Source organism: Penaeus monodon, chromosome 25, assembly GCF_015228065.2.
Source record: "Penaeus monodon isolate SGIC_2016 chromosome 25, NSTDA_Pmon_1, whole genome shotgun sequence".
In the NCBI taxonomy this organism is placed as follows: domain Eukaryota; kingdom Metazoa; phylum Arthropoda; class Malacostraca; order Decapoda; family Penaeidae; genus Penaeus; species Penaeus monodon.
In genome coordinates, this window is record NC_051410.1 from 37603890 (window position 1) to 37604223 (window position 334).

Genomic DNA, 334 nt, shown 5'->3' on the forward strand with positions numbered 1-334 from the left:
GGGGGGGGGATCTAATGTGTATTGGCAATTCTAATGTACTTCAAAAGCAGTTTCTTTTACGAAAACAAAAGGATAATAATATGAATGTGAAGATGAACACATTTTTTAATAAAATAGAGTTTTAGAATTACAAATACAGTTTTAAAGTTACAAAATGTAAACCTAATTGCACACAGTACTTGCTTACAAATAGAGTCGGCGAATATTCAACAATCCAAGTGAGTTGCCAAGTGAGTTCTACTGCAGAAGAATGCCATGTGTCTATGTACACAGTACACAGGCGTATTCAAAAGTATGTTCATTTGCACATTTGCACATTTGCACATTTATGCAC